The sequence below is a fragment of the Cnephaeus nilssonii genome (genome assembly GCF_951640355.1).
Source record: "Cnephaeus nilssonii genome assembly, chromosome: 1".
Taxonomy (NCBI): domain Eukaryota; kingdom Metazoa; phylum Chordata; class Mammalia; order Chiroptera; family Vespertilionidae; genus Cnephaeus; species Cnephaeus nilssonii.
Genome location: NC_137072.1, coordinates 116908022 through 116927037, shown reverse-complemented (window position 1 = coordinate 116927037; position 19016 = coordinate 116908022). Strand labels below are relative to the sequence as shown.

At 67.4% G+C, this 19016-nt stretch overlaps 1 protein-coding gene across 3 annotated transcripts in view; it reads left to right on the top strand.

Annotated features, from left to right (window-relative positions):
- The window catches only part of SH3BP2 (SH3 domain binding protein 2), a 49951-nt gene that overhangs the window by 2265 nt on the left and 28670 nt on the right, over positions 1-19016 (top strand). The window contains exon 1 of one of the 3 annotated variants that reach the window (XM_079767728.1): positions 9199-9304. The exons of 1 other annotated variant lie outside the window; for it this stretch is intronic. The gene's annotated coding sequence lies outside the window, so the exon portion shown is untranslated. Of the gene's footprint in view, positions 1-9198; positions 9305-19016 lie in introns of those variants that run through there. One more of the 3 variants, XM_079767729.1, reaches the window with a different exon arrangement.

The window sequence follows — 19016 nt, the reverse complement described above, 5'->3', positions numbered from 1 at the left end:
GCGGGTGAGCGCAGAGCCGGACGCTCAGAAGCGCCGCGCAGGGGGCGTCCCTCCCGGAGGAACCGCGGCCCGAGGCGGGCGGGCTCGGCGGGGCGTCCGGGGAGAGGAGGGTGGAACCGGAAGGACGGGCGGAAGGTGGGGCGGGCCGCTGCGGAGGCGGGACCCTGCGCCTCCGAGGGTCCGCCCGACGGCGAGCGGGAGCGGCCGGTGCCCACCGCGCGGCGGCGCTGGGCCTGGAGCTCCGACGGCGGGGGCGGAGGCGGCCTCTGCGCGGCGCGAGGCTCGGTCACGAGTGGGGCCGCCGTGTTCCCGCGCCCGTGGCAGGGAAGGGAGAGGCGCGGCTCCCTCTGTGGGAGCGGGTGGTCCTGTGTTGTGTTGCTGGTCCTCACCCGAGGGTGTCCCCCCGGACTGACTTCAGAGAGCGGAGGGGGGGGAGGGACGCCTCGATGTGAGAGGGACACGTGGATGGTTTGCCTCCCGCCACCAGGCGCGCCCTTGGCCGGGATCCGCCCAGACACCGTGGTGAGGCCCGACCCGGACCCGAGCCACCGGGCGGCCTTGTCGCTGACATGCACGGTTTAGGGTCTCAGCGGCCACGCTCCCTCGGCGCGTGCTTGGAGCCCTTTCTTAAAAAAAATAATGTATGTTTTTTGTTGCTTTTAGAGAGAGGAAGGGAGAGGGAGAGGGAGACACCCACCGCTGCCTCCTGAGCCCTGCCGTGCCCTTCTCTCCAGGGGAAGGCCCGGCCCGCCGAGCTGTGCCGCCCGGGGAGCCGCACCCCGACCGCAGCCGCCGAGAAAGTGAGGCGCAGCCCCACCTCCCAGGCCGAGCCGCGTCCAGCGGGCGCCCCTCCGAGTCCGGTTTTCTCGTGGAAACGGAGGCGCCGCCCGCCCCTGTGGCTGCGAGGAGAGCCAGGGGGTGCCCCCCACCAGGCAGGCTCAGCCCCCTGTGCGCCCCTTCCCACCTGCTGGCCTCCCGCCCGCGGACCCAGCGCCCAGCCCTTGGAGTCCGGTCGGTCAGGCCGCGGGCTGCGCTCTCCTGCCTCGGGGCAGCGCTGGGCCCGGCTCCGCTCAGAAGGTCGCCGTGGACAGGCCGGTTCACCTGCTCCCGCCGCGCCCCCTGTCAGGGGGGAAGGGGGTGGAGGGGGGGTGCGCGGGGGAGGGGAGGGGCAGAGCCTAGATGGGCAACCTTCTGAGCTTGGTGTGTCAAACTTCGCCAAAAATCTGAGCATAACCCGGGTAGTGTGTCACTCTGAGGAAAAAACTAACTCCAAGACTCTAGTCGCAAATGTTTCCTCCTCAGGAGCAGCAAATGTTTCATCGTCGGCATGCGGCCGCGTGTCATCAGAAATGGCTACTGACACGCGTGTCATAGGTTCGCCATCACTGGCCTAGAAGCAGCCTGCATCCTGAGCGAGTGGCGGGCGGGGGTGGGGGGTGGGGGCTTGGGGGGGGGAGGGGATCTGGGGGGATCTGGGACTGAGCCAGGGCAGAGGGGAGGGGTGTCAGGAGTTGGGCTGATGGATAGAGTGGCCCCTGAGAAGGGGGTGGTACCCAGAGCCGCCCGTCATGGTTTGGGGACCATGGGGAATGGGAATCCAGCCAAAGCGCACCACCCGGAGGATGGATGGCGGAAAGGGGAGGATGGATGGAGGATGGATGATGGAAAGGGGAGGATGGATGGCGGAAAGGGGAGGATGGATGGCGGAAAGGGGAGGATGGATGGCGGAAAGGAGAGGATGGATGGAGGATGGATGGCGGAAAGGGGAGGATGGATGATGGAAAGGGGAGGATGGATGATGGAAAGGGGAGGATGGATGGCGGAAAGGGGAGGATGGATGGCGGAAAGGGGAGGATGGATGATGGAAAGGAGAGGATGGATGGAGGATGGATGGCGGAAAGGGGAGGATGGATGGCGGAAAGGAGAGGATGGATGGAGGATGGATGGCGGAAAGGGGAGGATGGATGATGGAAAGGGGAGGATGGATGGCGGAAAAGGGAGGATGGATGATGGAAAGGGGAGGATGGATGGCGGAAAGGAGAGGATGGATGGAGGATGGATGGCGGAAAGGGGAGGATGGATGATGGAAAGGGGAGGATGGATGGCGGAAAAGGGAGGATGGATGATGGAAAGGGGAGGATGGATGGCGGAAAGGAGAGGATGGATGGAGGATGGATGGCGGAAAGGGGAGGATGGATGGCGGAAAGGAGAGGATGGATGGAGGATGGATGGCGGAAAGGGGAGGATGGATGATGGAAAGGGGAGGATGGATGGCGGAAAAGGGAGGATGGATGATGGAAAGGGGAGGATGGATGGCGGAAAGGAGAGGATGGATGGAGGATGGATGGCGGAAAGGGGAGGATGGATGGCGGAAAGGAGAGGATGGATGGAGGATGGATGGCGGAAAGGGGAGGATGGATGATGGAAAGGGGAGGATGGATGGTGGAAAGGGGAGGATGGATGGCGGAAAGGGGAGGATGGATGGCGGAAAGGGGAGGATGGATGGCGGAAAGGAGAGGATGGATGGAGGATGGATGGCGGAAAGGGGAGGATGGATGATGGAAAGGGGAGGATGGATGGCGGAAAAGGGAGGATGGATGATGGAAAGGGGAGGATGGATGGCGGAAAGGGGAGGATGGATGGCGGAAAGGGGAGGATGGATGGTGGAAAGGGGAGGATGGATGGCGGAAAGGGGAGGATGGATGGCGGAAAGGGGAGGATGGATGGAGGATGGATGGCGGAAAGGGGAGGATGGATGATGGAAAGGGGAGGATGGATGGCGGAAAAGGGAGGATGGATGATGGAAAGGGGAGGATGGATGGCGGAAAGGGGAGGATGGATGGCGGAAAGGGGAGGATGGATGATGGAAAGGGGAGGATGGATGATGGAAAGGGGAGGATGGATGGCGGAAAAGGGAGGATGGATGATGGAAAGGGGAGGATGGATGGCGGAAAGGGGAGGATGGATGGCGGAAAGGGGAGGATGGATGGCGGAAAGGGGAGGATGGATGGCGGAAAGGAGAGGATGGATGATGGAAAGGGGAGGATGGATGGCGGAAAAGGGAGGATGGATGATGGAAAGGGGAGGATGGATGGCGGAAAGGGGAGGATGGATGATGGAAAGGGGAGGATGGATGATGGAAAGGGGAGGATGGATGGCGGAAAGGGGAGGATGGATGATGGAAAGGGGAGGATGGATGGCGGAAAAGGGAGGATGGATGATGGAAAGGGGAGGATGGATGGCGTAAAGGGGAGGATGGATGGCGGAAAGGGGAGGATGGATGATGGAAAGGGGAGGATGGATGATGGAAAGGGGAGGATGGATGATGGAAAGGGGAGGATGGATGGCGGAAAGGGGAGGATGGATGATGGAAAGGGGAGGATGGATGATGGAAAGGGGAGGATGGATGGCGGAAAGGGGAGGATGGATGATGGAAAGGGGAGGATGGATGGCGGAAAAGGGAGGATGGATGATGGAAAGGGGAGGATGGATGGCGGAAAGGGGAGGATGGATGATGGAAAGGGGAGGATGGATGATGGAAAGGGGAGGATGGATGGCGGAAAGGGGAGGATGGATGATGGAAAGGGGAGGATGGATGATGGAAAGGGGAGGATGGATGATGGAAAGGGGAGGATGGATGGCGGAAAGGGGAGGATGGATGGCGGAAAGGGGAGGATGGATGGCGGAAAGGAGAGGATGGATGGAGGATGGATGGCGGAAAGGGGAGGATGGATGATGGAAAGGGGAGGATGGATGGCGGAAAAGGGAGGATGGATGATGGAAAGGGGAGGATGGATGGCGGAAAGGGGAGGATGGATGGCGGAAAGGGGAGGATGGATGGCGGAAAGGGGAGGATGGATGGAGGATGGATGGCGGAAAGGGGAGGATGGATGATGGAAAGGGGAGGATGGATGGCGGAAAAGGGAGGATGGATGATGGAAAGGGGAGGATGGATGGCGTAAAGGGGAGGATGGATGGCGGAAAGGGGAGGATGGATGATGGAAAGGGGAGGATGGATGATGGAAAGGGGAGGATGGATGGCGGAAAGGGGAGGATGGATGATGGAAAGGGGAGGATGGATGATGGAAAGGGGAGGATGGATGATGGAAAGGGGAGGATGGATGGCGGAAAGGGGAGGATGGATGGCGGAAAGGGGAGGATGGATGGCGGAAAGGGGAGGATGGATGGCGGGGGGAGGATGGATGGCGGAAAGGGGAGGATGGATGATGGAAAGGGGAGGATGGATGACGGAAAGGGGAGGATGGATGATGGAAAGGGGAGGATGGATGGCGGAAAGGGGAGGATGGATGATGGAAAGGGGAGGATGGATGATGGAAAGGGGAGGATGGATGATGGAAAGGGGAGGATGGATGGAGGAAAGGGGAGGATGGATGGTGGATGGATGGCGGAAAGGGGAGGATGGATGGTGGAAAGGGGAGGATGGATGGCGGAAAGGGGAGGATGGATGGCGGAAAGGGGAGGATGGATGGCGGAAAGGGGAGGATGGATGGCGGAAAGGGGAGGATGGATGGTGGAAAGGGGAGGATGGATGGAGGATGGATGGAGGATGGATGGTGGAAAGGGGAGGATGGATGGCGGAAAAGGGAGGATGGATGATGGAAAGGGGAGGATGGATGGCGGAAAGGGGAGGATGGATGGCGGAAAGGGGAGGATGGATGGCGGAAAGGGGAGGATGGATGGAGGATGGATGGCGGAAAGGGGAGGATGGATGATGGAAAGGGGAGGATGGATGGCGGAAAAGGGAGGATGGATGATGGAAAGGGGAGGATGGATGGCGTAAAGGGGAGGATGGATGGCGGAAAGGGGAGGATGGATGATGGAAAGGGGAGGATGGATGATGGAAAGGGGAGGATGGATGGCGGAAAGGGGAGGATGGATGATGGAAAGGGGAGGATGGATGATGGAAAGGGGAGGATGGATGATGGAAAGGGGAGGATGGATGGCGGAAAGGGGAGGATGGATGGCGGAAAGGGGAGGATGGATGGCGGGGGGAGGATGGATGGCGGAAAGGGGAGGATGGATGATGGAAAGGGGAGGATGGATGACGGAAAGGGGAGGATGGATGATGGAAAGGGGAGGATGGATGGCGGAAAGGGGAGGATGGATGATGGAAAGGGGAGGATGGATGATGGAAAGGGGAGGATGGATGATGGAAAGGGGAGGATGGATGGAGGAAAGGGGAGGATGGATGGTGGATGGATGGCGGAAAGGGGAGGATGGATGGTGGAAAGGGGAGGATGGATGGCGGAAAGGGGAGGATGGATGGCGGAAAGGGGAGGATGGATGGCGGAAAGGGGAGGATGGATGGCGGAAAGGGGAGGATGGATGGTGGAAAGGGGAGGATGGATGGTGGAAAGGGGAGGATGGATGGTGGAAAGGGGAGGATGGATGGAGGATGGATGGAGGATGGATGGTGGAAAGGGGAGGATGGATGGAGGAAAGGGGAGTATGGATGGAGGAAAGGGGAGGATGGATGATGGAAAGGGGAGGATGGATGGTGGAAAGGGGAGGATGGATGGAGGATGGATGGAGGATGGATGGTGGAAAGGGGAGGATGGATGGAGGAAAGGGGAGTATGGATGGAGGAAAGGGGAGGATGGATGATGGAAAGGGGAGGATGGATGATGGAAAGGGGAGGATGGATGGTGGAAAGGGGAGGATGGATGGTGGAAAGGGGAGGATGGATGGAGGAAAGGGGAGTATGGATGGCGGAAAGGGGAGGATGGATGGCGGAAAGGGGAGGATGGATGGCGGAAAGGGGAGGATGGATGGTGGAAAGGGGAGGATGGATGGTGGAAAGGGCAGGGAGGGTCCCCTGGGCAGGGCAGGTGCTGAAGGTTGGGGAGACCCACCAGCACCCACAGGGCAGAGGCCCGGGTGCCTAGCGGGGCCTGGAGAGCAGCCTGGGAGGGCCCAGTGCCTTCTGGTCCCGCACCCCGCCTCTGGCCCAGGGGCCCCCCGGTCAGTCACACCGGCCACCTCACACCCTGTCTCATGATCCTGGTCCCAGGGCCCAGGCCCGCGGGGGACGGCTGCCCCGACCCGAAGCTGGTGGTGGGACCCGGGTGAGTGAGCCCCAGCCTTGCCGGCCACAGCTTCCCCTTCCAGGCCCCAGCACCTTCCCTGAGGTCACGTGGGCTGGGGAGTGGGGGACAGGGGCCACTGGAACCCCGAGTCTGGAAGGAGGAAGGCGAAGGCGCCGTGAGCCACCCACCCTCCACGCCGCGCGCCGGAAGCCCCAGAATAGAAGGGGCCCTTCAGGGCCCAGATTGGGCCGGGCCGAGGGCAGGGTGTCGGTATAAAAATAGAGCCGGAGCTGCGTGGGCCGGGCCCTCCACCCACGGGGAGTGTGGAGATAGATCTTCCTGGTGGGCTGCCTGCCTGTGCGTCCGGGTACAAGTTCCACCCAAACAACCTCTCAGGCGAGGCGCAGCTGGCCAGGCTGGGGTGCTGAGGGCCCGGGGCCGGCAGTCAGGGGGCAGCCGCCGGGGAGGGGGCAGCTGGAGGGGGAGGGGGGCAGCTGGCCCTGGAGTTGGCCTCCCAGCCCAGGACTCCCTCACGCTCCAGGGCCCTTCCAAGTCTGCAGGTCTTGGCCCCTCGGTCCCCAGGAGCCCCCTCTGACTGTCGCCCCGCACCCTCTCAGGTGGCTGAGAAGGGAGCCGATGCCCACCCACGGGTCCCCCTACTCCGGCCATGACGGGCAGCGGGGCAGGCCTGCCCTCCGGTGCTCACAGTGGGCAGCGGACCGAGCCCAGCCCAGGGAATGGGTCCAGGCAGCCCAGCCAGTCCCGCGGTGGGGGGTGGGGCTGGGTGGAGGCGGGGCCTGGGGCAGCCACACTGAGCTGGCTCCCAGCAGCAAAGCCAGGGGCTGGGGGGGGGGGGGGGGGGGGGTTGGGCAGCTGCCGGGCTCTGGTTCCAAGTCCAACAGACCTCCCATCTCCATGTCCTGAGCCACCCTCAGGGCCCACCCTGGGCCCCACCCCAGTGCTGGCCCCTTGGTTCCAGCAACAGAAGAAGGGGGGGGGGGGGGTGGGCACGGCAGTGGGAGAGAGTGCTGGAGGCCAGCAGCCAGCCCCCATCCCCAGCCTGCCCCTCCCCCCTGTGGGCTGTGTGGTCCAATGGCCTCCCCTGGACTAGGGCTGGGGGATGGGTGGGCATTTGTTCCCCAAAGCCCCCGACTGAGCAGGCTGCCAGCGGGTCAGGGTGTAGCCACAGCCTTGGCCCTGCCCAGGGAAGGCCTGCCCCTGCCCCTGTCCCCCCGGCCTGTCCCCCTTCCCCTGCCCCCCTGCCCCTGTCCCCCCCACCTGTCCCCCTTCCCCTGTCCCCCTTCCCCTGTCCCCCTTCCCCTGCCCCCCTTCCCCTGTCCCCCGGGCCTGTCCCCCTTCCCCTGTCCCCCTGCCCCTGTCCCCCAGGCCTGCCCCTTCCCCTGTCCCCCTTCCCTGTCCCCCATCCCTGTCCCCCAGGCCTGCCTGGGGAGGAGCTCTCAGTGTGACCCTGCGGCCACTCCTGGGGGGGGGTGAGAAGGTTGATGCTTCCAGGGTCCGCTGGACACAGGCACTGAGCTGGGCAGCTCTGCCTGCACCCGCCTGTCCTTGTGCTGCCCTGAGGCCTCGTCTGCTCACTCAGCCATGTTCTGAGCATCTAGGCTGGGTCAGGCAGGCCGAGCCCTGGGGCAGCAGCGGCGACTCAGGCGAGCATGGCCGGGCCTGTGGGGGTGCCCCAGGGGGGCCTGAGTGTAACAAAACGTGTGTAGGGGTTCCGAGGGGGACAGGGAGGGAGAACACAGGTCGTGTGACAAAGTGACCATGAAGCAGAGCCCGAGGGACGTGGGGAGGCGAGCCACCCAGAAATCTGGGGGAGGCGTGGTCAGGGGGAACAGCATGTGCAAAGGCCCTGGGGTGGGACGTGCCTGGGAGGCTGGAGGAGCAGCAGGGAGGCCAGTGCTGAGCGCCCAGCAGGGCCGGGGGAGGAGCTCCGGGGGGACGGCGGGTCCTGCGGTGTGTGCCGAGGACTCGGTCGTTCACGTGGGGAGGGTCCAGTGTGGAGAGGTGACGTCGTCTCACTGGACAGTGACCGGCCAGGGCAGGAGCTGGAGAGCAGATGAGAGGGGTGTGGCGGGCCGAGAAGGGGCAGGATTCCGGGGCTGCTTTGCAGAGAGCACCCACTGGGTCTCCCAGACAGACAGGACTTCAGGTCAGAGGGGCGGGCCTCCAGGAGGCTCCGAGGTCGCAGCCCGCGGAGAAGGCTGGGAAATGAGGTGCTGGCTTTCAGGCTCGTAAACCTGCGACGTGTAGACTCCCAGGGAGAGAGGCGAGCGGGCCGTGGGCCGTGGGCCTGGTGGACCGTGGGCCGTGGGCCGTGGGCCTGGTGGGCCGTAGGCCGTGGACCTGGTGGACCGTGGGCCGTGGGCCTGGTGGACCGTGGGCCGTGGGCCTGGTGGGCCGTGGGCCTGGTGGACGTGGGCCGTGGACCGGGGCAGCACAGAGGCTGGTGCTGATGATGTGGCTCTGGGCATGGCCAGGGCTCACACCGGTGCCACATAAAGCCCAAGGCTACGGGGCGGTGGGGAGCCAGCCAGCAGCAGGCGATGCCCCCTCTGCACATGGCTGTTAGCGGGCTCCTGCCCACCCCCAGCCTGCTGAGGCCACCCAGGAGGCCCCCGGTGACACCGGCAGGACACGCCCAAGGGACAGACAAGTTTCGTGTTTGTCCTCTCCTCTGCATTTACTGAGCATCTGCTGTGTGCTGTGCTTGGCCAGCGTGTCCACGCCTGCAGCCAACACCCGCCTTGTCCCTGGGAGCGGGGGTGGGGAAAGGGGGGGTCCCTGCACCCTGAGGTCCCGGCACCCAACCTGGGACCTCCACGACCGCTAGCTGCGCCAGGGGGACCAATGCGCGGGTGAGGAGTCCTTGAGGAGCCTGGAGCCGGGCGGGACCGGGGCGCCAGGGAGGGCGGGGCGGGGCCTTGAAGGAGGGGCGGGGCCTGGCGTGGGGCGGGGCGGGCGTGGGCGTGGGATGGAGCTCCCGGAGGCAGGAGGGGCGGGGCCTGGCGTGGGGCGGGGCGGGCGGGGCGTGGGATGGAGCTCCCGGAGACCGGCGGGGCGGGGCTTTGAAGGTGGGGCGGGGCCTTGCAGGAGGGGCGGGGCCTGTCGGGGGCGGGGCGGGCGGGGCGTGGGATGGAGCTCCCGGAGGCAGGCGGGGCGGCCCGCGCCCCTGGAGGCTGAGCCGGGACCCGCGCCGGGAAGCAGAGCCCGCGGGCCTGGGGCAGAACCTCGGCGGTAAGGTGCGGCGGGATGCGGATGGGCGGGCTCGCCAGGGCGTCAGGGCTGCAGTCCTGGCCGTAGGGCGCCGGGGGCCCGCGGGGGGCGGGGCGGGAGCGCGGGCCCCGGGGCACCTGCCTCGTCTCGGGAAGCGCGCGCGTTCGGGGTTGCGCCGGGAGCGGCCCGGAGACCTAGGCGTGGGGGGCGGCGGTGTCGCGTCGGTCCCGCGTCCCTGTCGTCCGGACTCCGCCTCCGCAGGCCCATTACACGGCCCGCCCGTCGCGGCCTCCCGACTGGGGCCGGGAACGCGTTCCCACCTCCTCCCGGTCGCCCGGACGGTCCTGCCCTGGCCGCTCCGCGAAGGGGAGAAGAGCCACCTGCGGAGCTGGTTCTCACTGAAGTGCCCGCGGCTGGGAGCCCGCCCTCCCGTTCGGGAGCAGTGCGTGTCGGAGGGCGGCAGAGTGATGGGAGAGTTGGGGGTTGGGGACAGCGTCGCACATGTGGGTTCGGCTCCTCCCCGCAACCCCACTCTTTCCTGCTGCTCTGGGCCTTGGCTTCCTTCCCCTGGAGGAGGGGTGCTGGCCGCTGGCTCCCTCTGGGCGCTGCGCTGCGTGCCCGGGGGCCTGTCCTCGCCTGAGCGTGGCCACGTCTGTGCCGCCCGAGGGCTGGCCGTGCTGAGTGGCCCTGACCGCTGGGTGCGGGGCGCGGGCTGCCCTGTGACCTTGCTGATGAGGTGTGTGACCTGGCCCAGCGCGAGGGGCTCCGGGAAGGTCACCTGCCTGTGGGAGAGGATGTTCCCAGGGCCGAGGGGTGGCAAGCCCCGCAGTGGGAGCAGGGTTCCAGGTTCAAGTCCAGCCTGGCGCTGCCCCTGCCCCTGGCCGGCCCTGCTTTCTCTGGACCAGAGGAGGGGGCTGGGCTCCCCGTCCTGTTTCTCGCCCGCCGTGCCCATCACCAGGACATCCCTGAGGAGCCCGCTGGGAGCCAAGGCTTCGCTCCAGGGGGGCCAGGGCACCAGGGGGTCCTCGGAGGAGTGAGGACTCGGTCAAATCCCCTCCCCCATTGCTTTTCTCTGTGCCCTGTGTTGGGGCACACCCTGGGCAGAGGGGTAGGCCAATCCCGCCAGCCATCGGAAAAAGGGGTGCTGCCCGAGGGCCCGCCTTTTGGGAGAGCCCCTCAGGCCTAGGAGTCAGGGCGGAGCCCCGGAGGCTGGTCTGGGGGAGAGGAGTGTGGACGGCCCTTCCTGTTCATAGGAACGGAGGAAAGTGGGTGCTGAGTCAGCCGCCATCCCTCCCCGCCTGTGCACGCGCCTGCGCACGCCCGCGCGCAAGCCCGCAGATGGGAAGCCACAGAGGCCCTGGGTTTGAGTCCGCCCGCCACCATTCACCAGCCGCGACTTGCCTTCCTCCTCTGAGCACTGGGCAGTGAGCGCCCTTCTCCTCAGGTGGTAGTGGGTTCCAAGGGGCTGGGTGGCCGGTCAGTGCCCCAGCCCCGGGGTGAACAGCTGGGACGGCAGGGCCACCTCTGCTTGGGGGTGGGGTGGGGGTGGGGCCGGACTGGAGAAGCCTGGGCAAAGGGCAGGCTCCCAGGTCCCCACCCACGAGTCTCTGGGCAGAGGCCTGAGTCCAGCAGGAGCAGCAGATTGGGGAGCCACCCGGCTCCTGGCTGCTGTCCTTGGAGCTGCGGGGGGACGCTGAGGCCAGTGCCTGCTCCTCGCATAGAGCCGGGCGCCCTGCGTGCCAGGACCCAGGCCAGGCACGGACCCCGGAGTGGACAGGCCCACGGGGCAGAGGGCAAGGCCTGCTGGCGGTGCCCACAGGGAGCGGCTCAGCCTGTCTGGCCGCCCTGCCACGTCTCCCTCGGAAGCACTTTACTAAAAGGCGTAAGTATCTGCTCAGGGCACCCTCCCTGGCCCCGGGCGGGTCTCAGAGCCTTTCCTGGCCGCTGTGTTTACCTGTCTGGCTCCGCTGCCCGACCGGGAGCTCATGAAGGACAGGGTCACAGCTGCGTGCTCTGCGTGCCCATGTGGCCTGCGCCAGGGGAGGCGGGTGGGGCTCTCCCAGGGAAATCTTACTGGAGCACCCAGAAGCTTCTGCAGACGCGAAGCACCGGCAGGCACGCACACCGGGCACGCGCACAGGGCGGCGGGCTCTGCAGGCTGGGGCAGGGCCGGGCTGGCAGGGTGCCCTTTGCAGTAGGCCCCGCCTGTGTCTAACTCGCTTTAGCTTCGAGACAAGCGCACTCTTCGCCCTGGAAGGCCTGCGGGGTTAGGGTTAGGGTTGGGGGGCAGGGTTAGCGGGACAGGGCTTCGGTCAGATAATAACAGGTCGTTGTGCCGTAGCCTCTCTGGAAACTGTCCAGGTTCCATCACAGGCCCCCTCGCCCCCCTCTCCGCACCCCCCCCCCCGCCCCGGGCTCCCGCTGCCGCCACTGCTGCCGGCCTCGGTGGACCCCGAAGCTGCACAGATGGGGACTGAGGCCCTGCAGGCGTCCTCAAGGCCCCGTCCTAAATGGAGGCCGGTCCTTTCTCTGGTCCTTTCTGGAGACGGGCTGGAGCTGAGGGTGAGGTCAGCCCGTGCACCCCCAAGCCACAGCGTGGATCTGGGATTGGGGTCCCAGGGAGCCAGGCCCTCAGGTGGGGTGGCCAGGTCAGATCTGCACCCCTTAGGAGGGCGGTGGGGAAGGATCCAGAAAAGCAGGCCTGGGAGCCCTAGGCCGGTGCAGGAGCGTGGCCTGTGGGGCGGCCGGGAGCCACGCAGGACACCAGTGCTCACCGGGCCTCTGAGGGTCCCTCTGCGATCCCCCAAACCGCCTGGGACCCTGAGGGTCCCAACCTCCGCTGCTGCCTCTCCTCCTATTTGAGGCCAGAAGGGCCGGGACTGCCCCTCACGGCCGGCAGACCGTGCTGGGCCTGGCGGGGCAGGAGGCCCGGGTGGCGGGTTTACCGCGGTGGGCAGAGGATGGACGGGCCGCCTCCCGCCTCAGCATGGAGGTGCGGGCACCATCTGGCCAGAAGCTCTGCGAATGCGTGGCGCTGCCCGCGCTGGGGGGCTGCACGGGAGCGACAGCACCAGGCCTCCCTGCTGGCCTGCCGCTCCGGTCACAGCCCGTGGTGCTGGGGCGTGGACCGAGCCTCCGCCACCCCGTGCACCACCCTGTCTCAGGACCGGTCTGTGTGAACCCCCACGGTCCTCCTCCTCTCCACCTCCTGTCTTCTCTCCACCCCATCCCGGGGAGGCAGAGGCTGCTCTGGGACCTCACCCAGCACTTTGCCGCCTGGGACCCAGTGCCGGTCCATGTCACACAGGGCAGGGGCCGGGGGGCGGCAAGAGCCGGAGCCTCTGGGTAACCAACCGGCGAGGCCCTGCTCCTCTGCCTCGGAGTCCCCAGCCCATCCTGGAGTCCGGGGCCCTGGGGCAGGGGCTCCCGGAAACGGGGCTCCCCATTTTCTGGAGAGTGTAGCCGGGAGGGTGAGGTGCTGTGGTTGGTGGCTCTGCGCCTTTTCTGGGGCAGGAAGTCGCTGGGGAAGGAAGAGGATTGAGAAAGAGGACCCCGACCTCTGGGGAGGATCTGGGAGGGCCTGCCCAGCCAGGGTTCCCGCCAGCCGGGCACTGAGGGCAGCTGGGCCGGGGCTGGGGGCCCCCCTCCGGGCCTCCATGTAGATGCACCCCCCCTCATAGACGGGCACCCCTCCCAGTGGGCAGCACCCCAGGCTGGCGCAGGAGGTGCCGTGTGGGACCCAGGAGGGCCTTCTGTGGGGGGCGGGGGAGCAGGCAGGCCGGTGCCCCGGCCGGAGCTCTGAAGGGCCAGGAGAAGCCAGCCAGGCTGGCGGGGCCCAGCACAGCGGCTGGGTGTGTGCTCCGCTCCGTCTGGGTCTGGAGACCCCCACCCCCTGCCGCGGTGGCCGAGGAGGCTTGGGCAGGGCCTGCAAGAGGGCTGGGGGGGGGGGTCCAGCCGGCCGGGGCAGTCAGTGACCCCCACTGAGGGGCCCCTGGGCCCAGGGTGAGAGCTGGTGAGACGGGAACGCGCCTGGCAATGCCCACCCTGCTCCCACCCCACCCACCACCAGGCCTCTTTGCTGGCTTCTCTGGCCGGCAGAGCTGTGACCCACGGGTTCTTCCTGGGAGGGGGTGTTCCTGCAGCACCCGCTGAGCCGCGCCTCCCCCCACAGTGCAGGCTGCCCGACCCGTGGCAGGTCCCTGGCCCCGGGAGGCTCTGCCGGCCACAGCAGCCACCTTGCCCCTGGGAGCCTGCGAGGCACCCGCTGGAGGAGAGCGCCTGCCCGTCCACGTGGCCCCGTGATGGCGCCCCCCCGGCCCCCCCCGGCTGAGGGCAGTGCCAGGCGGGCGCCTTGCCTGGGATCCAGTGACCCAAGGCCACTGTGCCAGGGTGGGGAGTAGGGTAGATGGGCGCACGGGAGAGCCCGGGCCTGGGGCTCACACGGGCCTGGGGCTCACACGGGCCTGGGGCTCACACGGGCCTGGGGCTCACACGGGCCCGGGGGCTCACACGGGCCTGGGGGCTCACACGGGCCTGGGGGCTCACACGGGCCTGGGGGCTCACACGGGCCTGGGGCTCACACGGGGGGGGGGCGGGCTCACACGGGCCTGGGGCTCACACGGGCCCGGGGGCTCACACGGGCCTGGGGGCTCACACGGGCCTGGGGCTCACACGGGCCTGGGGCTCACACGGGCCCGGGGGCTCACACGGGCCTGGGGGCTCACACGGGGGGGGGCGGGCTCACACGGGCCTGGGGGCTCACACGGGCCTGGGGCTCACACGGGCCTGGGCTCACACGGGCCTGGGGCTCACACGGGCCTGGGGCTCACACGGGCCTGGTGCTCACACGGGCCTGGGGCTCACACGGGCCTGGGGCTCACACGGGCCTGGCTGTGGAGGCCAGGGCTCTGGCTGGAGCCGGCCACCCTTTGAGGAAGGCCCAGCTGAGTCCTGGGGGCGGTGGGATGCGCTCTGCCCGAGGCCCTCCCCTCCAGCCCGGACTGGGCTCTGCAACCCCCCAAACCTCCTGGGACCCTGAGGGCCACGAGGACCCTCACAGGCTCACTAGGGCACCAGCGGGTGTTGGGGTGACCTGAGCTTGGGGTGACCTGAGCTGGGCCGAAGACAGGCAGGAGGTTGTCAGGTGGGACAGGGTGAGGTCAGGGAAGGGCGCCTGCCAGGAGGGGCCTGGGCTGCGGCTGAGCCGGCGGCTCCGAGCGAGGAGGGGGGGTGGGGGTGTGGGGTGCAGGATCCCCGGACCCCTGGCCTTGGAAGGGGACAGTGTGCAGGGCAGATGGAAACCCCCTCTCCCGCCTGTCAAGTGCTGGGCACAGATGCCCGGGGAGGGGCAGGGCGGCTGGGGGCTGGGCCTCTTCCTACCAACCCGGGCCCGGGGCCAACCCTTCTCCTCACAGGGCCTGCGAACAATGGGGCAGTGTGAGGGCCTGGGACTGTGGGTCAGCCAGGCCCACAGGGCATGCACAGGGGGGGTGCGCACATGGGGGACGTGCACAAGGGGGTCCTCACAGGGGGGTCCTCACAGGGGGGCCCTCACAGGGGGGTCCTCACAGGGGGGTCCACACAGGGGGGTCCTCACAGGGGGGCCCGCACAGCGGGGTCCGCACAGGGGGGCGCACAGGAGCCAGTGGCCATGAGTCATCCTGTGCAGCCCCAAGCCCAGGGCTCCCAGGCCGGGGCGGAGCACGCTGTTCTCAGTTCCCCAGCTTCATGCTGGCTCCGCTGGCTCCTCCTTCCCTCTTCGGCCCCTCTCTGCCTCTTCCTGGGTCCCCTCTCAGCTCCCTCCCTCTCGGCCTGTCTCTGTCCCTTGCCGCTGTGAGACGGAGACCCCGGAGACCCATGCCTGAGTGGCTGCTCCCCCAGACCCAGCCTGGCACCGGGAGCTGCTCTCCGGGCCTGGGGTGGTGCAGGAGGTAGCCGGTGAGAGGACAAGGCCCGGCCCCTCAGTGTGACCACCTAAGGCCAAGCCCAAAGCAAATGACAGGGCCTCCAATAAACGCTCAGAGGGTGAGCATCGACCAACAGCGTCAAAGGAAAAAAACGTTTGAAAACAGCTTAAAAATTCACATTAGTGATAAAAGGGGGAAAGTAGGTTAAAACTGAAGAAAGACTGAATCCTAAAAGGCTGAAGTCAGTGGGAGAAGGAGGTGACGCTGTGTGTAGCCGACCCAGCCTGACCCTGACCGTTCCAGCCCGGGGCAGAGCGGGCATCACCAAACCTCTGCCCAGACAGGGGGCCTGGTCCCGGGGGTCAGACCGCCAGCAGGAGGAGCCAGGCTGGCCAGACCTCACCACACTGGCCCTGGTGCCCTGTCCTGACCAGGAGCCCTGGCCCGGGGGATAAAGTGCCCCGAGCTGTATGGGCTGAGGGAGGCCCCTGTGGTTTGAGGGAGGCCACCAAGGCATGAAGGGGACGAGAGCGATGAGTAATGGAGCAGATGGCGGGGCAGCCGAGGCCACTGGCAGCCACAGGGGTCAAGGCCGGTGACCCAGCCGGTCTGCCCTGGGATGCCCTGGACTGGCACCGCGGACAGCAGGTGTCCACGCAGTGAGTGGCGTGGCTGACCTTGGCCTCCACCCTGAGCTCCAGCGAGGCGCAGTGGTGCTGGATCGCTCTGGCTGCCTCCTCTCCTCCCCCCGCACCCAACCTCAGCTATGTTCCCTGTCACCTCACCGTGCTGCTGGGATCTGGGCTAAGCAGGGTGCCCTTCACCCCCAGAGACCCTGGGACCCAGCACTAGGCCAAGTGCCCATGGGGAGTCCCTGTGAGCTGCCTCCTTGTCCTCAGGACGCTGTTACCAACAAGCCGGTATGGGAGGCCGAGGGAGTGAGGCCCCGGGTGAAGTGACTCCAGGTCCCCAGTGGGAAGAGGAGAGGCGGGACTGGAGGCCGGTCCCGAACAGCGCTCAGTGCTCAGCCGGGGCAGGTGTGGGAGCATCCACACGCAGAGGCCTGGATTGGGCCTGCCCCGGTCCCCCGTGTCTGAAGGCCTGTGCCTCCTCTCACCCTGACCCCAGGCCCTTTGCACAAGCTGCTTCGGACCCAACGCTTTTCGTGTGCTCTTCCTGCTTGGCTACCTCGCGGGGAAGATTCCTCCCAGCACGCTGGCCGGTGTGTCACTGTGTCTGGGCGGAACAGCGTCACGAGGGTGTGAGTCAGAGGTGGCTGCCTCCCCAGCAGCCTGGGAGCCCTCGCTGGAGGGCGGCCAGCGTGGATCCTGAGGGGAAGGGTGTGGGCTCGCAGGCAGGAGGCAGTGCCCTGACTGCCTCCCTCGGCCCCGAGACTGGGGACGCGGGGTCGGGGTGATGCCGGTTGCAGGCCCCGTGGCTCCAGCCAGCCCCCCCAGCACCTGGGACAGCCTGCGCTCCTGCTGGGGAAACTGAGGCCGGGCTCTGCTTCTTTGCCAGAGCTAGTTCCCGGGTGAGCACCAGAGCCCCCGAGGGCACGGCCGCTGTGAGCATGAGCAGGGCCGGGTGGGGCCCGTGCCGCCGGGTCCTGCCTCCTCTGAGCTGTGGCTAAACAGGCCGGCTCAGAGCCAGGAGGGCAGCCCGGCACGCAGCGTGGCCTCTGCCCAGAGCCCGAGCCCTCTAGCTGCCCCTGGGCTGGTGGGTGTCCCCCCAGGTGGGAGCACCTGAGAGTAGGCCCTGGGGCCCCCTCTGCCCCTCCTTCTGCCCCTCAGGGCCAGGCCTGGCAGGAAATGGGCGAGGTGGCCCGGGCCCTGGGTCACATGGGCAGTGCTGGTCGGGTGGCCGTGGCTGCAGCCGCTCAGCCTCAACTTCCTCATCGGGAGAGCAGAGTTCAGCCGTGGGAGCTGGGGACTGCGCGGGCCGGAGCTGACACGTTGGCCTGGCACCCCTTCCGAGGAGGGCGCTTCCTGCCCCTGCCCTGCCCATCAGCCTGGCCCGCCATCTCGAAATGACTGCAGGCGGGGAGGTGCTGGCCTTCACACCCCTGCCTTGGCCTCAGCAGGGGGACACTGTCCCCAGGAGGGGCTGGTTGGTGGCAGCCTCTGCCCCTGAGCGGGCCCATCCCAGTCCCTCGCAGCCGGGACCCAGCCCGGAGCCAGGGTGGGCCCCGGGCAGTGAGTGCCCGGAGGGGCCGGAGGTGGGTGTGCGGGAGCCCCGTGGCCGGAAGCGGAGTGGGGCGGGCGGGGTTTGGGGAAGACCCCTCTCCTTGGTGCCTGGTCTGGCTCGGGGTCTGTCCTTCTGGGCGTCCGACCGGTCCTGCCAGGTTTCTGCCCGCCACGTGCCCTTGCCCCTTGGGGTCAGCAGCAGGGGCAGCCCCGCCTGCCCGGGGGAGGGGGGGGTGGGGCCCGCAGGCTCAGGGAGGGAGCTCGAGGTGCAGGCCGTGGCCTTGCTTTGTGAGCGAGGACCCCGAGGCGGGGGCCCTGGTGCCTGGCTCAGGTCCCTCAGGGTGCAGAGCCGGGCGCCTGCCATGCAGCCAGAGCGCCCGCGGAGGTGAAGTGGGGGTGTTAGGTCAGCTGAACGGTTTGTTGAAACATATGAGCCCCGTGAACTGGACCCCATGGAGAGTAGGGGGCATCCAGCTAGTGGGGGGTCCATCTGTTCAGGGGGTGCCCAGGGCATACCGGGCGCACTGCGGGGGTGGACACGGGTGGAGCTGGTGCGGGGGAGGGCAGGTAGCCCACAGACAGACCGGACATGCTGGGGGTCCTGAGGGGCAGCCTCTCCTGGGAGCGGGAGGGCCCTGCCCCCGGGCGGCCCGTGCAGGTGGCCGGCTCCAGCCTGAGCAGCGAGGTCTGCCCGGGGCCACGGGAGCAGGAGGGGCGGCTCCTTGGACTGAGCGAGCCGCTGTGGCAAAGGCCTGGCCCCTCCCCTCCAGGCGGCCTTCCCGACGTGGGGTAGCAGCTCAGAACGGGCCGGGTGGCCGGGAGCGCTGCTGTCCAGACGGCTCGAGAGAAGGTTCTTCCTCCCCAACGGGCCTGTGAGGACGGCGTTGCCGGAACCCAGCGGCCGGGGCCCCTGGGGGAACCCTGCCCAACAGCCTGCCACGTGGTCTTTGGACAGCGCCACCCAGGAGCTGCCAGAGAAGGAACCTGAGGCTCGGGGTGGGCCACACGGTTAGGAGGAGAATGAGCCAGGCCCGTCCCCAAGGAAGTCCGTGCTCTAACCACTGCCCCACCCTGCTCACCAAGGTTCCTGAGGGTGGGGCAGAGTCTCATGGTGGCAGACATGGACTGAGCGCCTCTCGGGGGTGGCACCCCGCATCCCCTGCAGGGTCTGGGGCCTTGGGTGCCTAAGCTGGCCCCGGGGTGGGGCAGGGAGCCTCAGGGCCGGGGCGGGGCGGGCTGGCAGGAACTCGGGGTGGACGGGCCCACCATCCATCGTTGCCCTCGGGAGAGTTTTCTCAAGCAATGGAGAGGTGGAAACTCGTCAGTGTTATGATGAACTGAAGTGTGAATCCTGGACCGCCTCTGCCGCTGTGGTTAGAAGTGGGAGAGGTACAGGAAAGCGACACCCCAACCTGCCCCCCCCCCATATGGCCTGCGGGCCCTGGTGCCCAGGACAGGACCTCAGCCTGGAGGCCCTGCCCAGCCGCCTCCCTACTCACACCCCGCCCACCCCAAGTGCTGTCCTCCTGGGCGCCTCCCATCCAGGGCTCTGTACCCCTGAGGCCCCGCACTGTCCGAAGCTCGGGCCCTCGGCCCCGGGAGAAGCTGCTCAGCTTGGGAACGTTTGCCGGCGGAGGCACCAGGCTGGA